The sequence below is a fragment of the Dromiciops gliroides genome, chromosome 3 (genome assembly GCF_019393635.1).
Source record: "Dromiciops gliroides isolate mDroGli1 chromosome 3, mDroGli1.pri, whole genome shotgun sequence".
Taxonomy (NCBI): domain Eukaryota; kingdom Metazoa; phylum Chordata; class Mammalia; order Microbiotheria; family Microbiotheriidae; genus Dromiciops; species Dromiciops gliroides.
In genome coordinates this window covers 647,129,671-647,131,440 of record NC_057863.1, presented here as the reverse complement: position 1 = coordinate 647,131,440, position 1,770 = coordinate 647,129,671, and positions in this window count along the sequence as shown.

Here is a 1,770-nt window from a genome sequence, read left to right as displayed (position 1 = left end):
TGGAGTCCAGGGAAGCCTCCTCTCCCAGGGAGACTCGCTCCTGACGCCCCAAGGCCGGAAGGCGGCTCTACGAAAACGTAGCCACTGCGCCGAGGAGCTCCGGAGCGCTCTCGGAGGATTGTGGGAAATGTAGTTCTCCCCGTTCCGAGGGTTCTCCGGAAGGAGGGCGATGGGGCGGAAGAGAGCCTGGGGGTGGCGCTCCTGTCCTCCTCGTGGCAGCTGCTGTCAGGGAGGCGGGGAATCTGAGGCGGGAGAGAGCCGGGCCCTGGGAAAGGGCGGGAGGCGGGGAGCCGTCCGCGGCCGTCCCGGACCGCTCCTCCCTCCTCCCGCCCATAAAGGGATTTTCCCAAAGCGCGAGCCCGAGCGGCTCACTCCCGTGCTCCCTAACCCGCGATGGCTCCCCAGGGCCGCTGGATATGATGACAGTGACGTCTTAGAGGCCTTCCCGGCCCCATGCCAGCCCGTCAGCCCGAGTTCATCCCCTTCCACAGACTCGTTATGATGGCCAAACCGTCCCACTCATGCCTCGTCCTTGGCCCGCGCTTCTCCCTTCCAGGCTGTGCCCAGCGCCCTCAGTGCACTCCCTCACCACCCTGGCCTTAGAGAGCTCGGGACTACTCCCTGCTAGCCAGCCTTTTGCCCTTGCCCCCAGTTATTTACTATTATGTGTAGCGCCCCCCCAATGCAGGAGCTAATTTTACTCAGAATTCCCAGGCCTACACAGCAGGTACTTTTTTTTTTTTTGGTGAGGCAATTGGGTTAAGTGACTTGCCCAGGGTCACACAGCTAGTCAGTGTTAAGTGTCTGAGGCCGGATTTGAACTCAGGTACTCCTGACTCCAGGGCCGGTGCTCTGTCCACTGCGCCACCTAGCTGCCCCATACAGGTACTTAATAAGTGCTGATGGCCCACAAGCCATGCCCATCAGGGAAGAAGGGGGGCTCGGCACAGATGAGGGGAATTCCTTTTGCTCTACCCTCCCTATTTGTTGAGGGGTTTTGTTTTTCTTGGGAGGGGGGAAAGATGAGGCTCTTCCTTGTGGGTGGGGAATTTTTAATGCTTTTTGATTGGCTTCTGATGGGGGGAGACAGTTCACAAAGGCCTCAGATGACCATGAACCCCTCTGGTGGTCATTCCCATGCCCCAGGCACTGGGACTAGATACAGACAGAAGAGGGTCCTGCAAGGATTAAGTGGCAGAGGGAGGGAGTATGTGAACTCAGGGCCTTTGTAAAGCCAGCGCTGCTTCCAGTGAGGGTAAAGGGGAAAGGAGGAAGCACTTTTAAAGTGCCTACTATGTGCTGGGCACTGTGCCAAGTCCTTTGCACATTTCTCATCTGACCCCTACTTTGAGATATTTCCTATAGTTATCATCATTTTACAGTTGAAGAAACCGAGGCAGACAGCAGTGAAGTGACTTGTCCAGGATCACACAGCTAGTCAGTGTCTGAGGCCTGATTTGATGAGTCTTCTTGACTCCAGGCCCTGCCCTCTTGCTGATTAAAAGACCCTTTTCTAGGAGCTGGAGATACAGAAAGAAAAATGACAGTCTCTGCCCTCAAGAAGTCTATATTCTAAGAGGGTTGCAGCATGATGTTAGTTCATAGGGAAATAGACTTGGCAATGGGGAAGATGTGGGTTCACAGGCCTTCTCACACACTTCCTGGCTGAGTGACCCTTTACAAGGCCTCTCCCAGCCTCAGTCTCCTCATCTGTAAAATGGGACCCACATCACAGGGATGTTGGAAAGAACAAATGAGAGAAGATAGGAG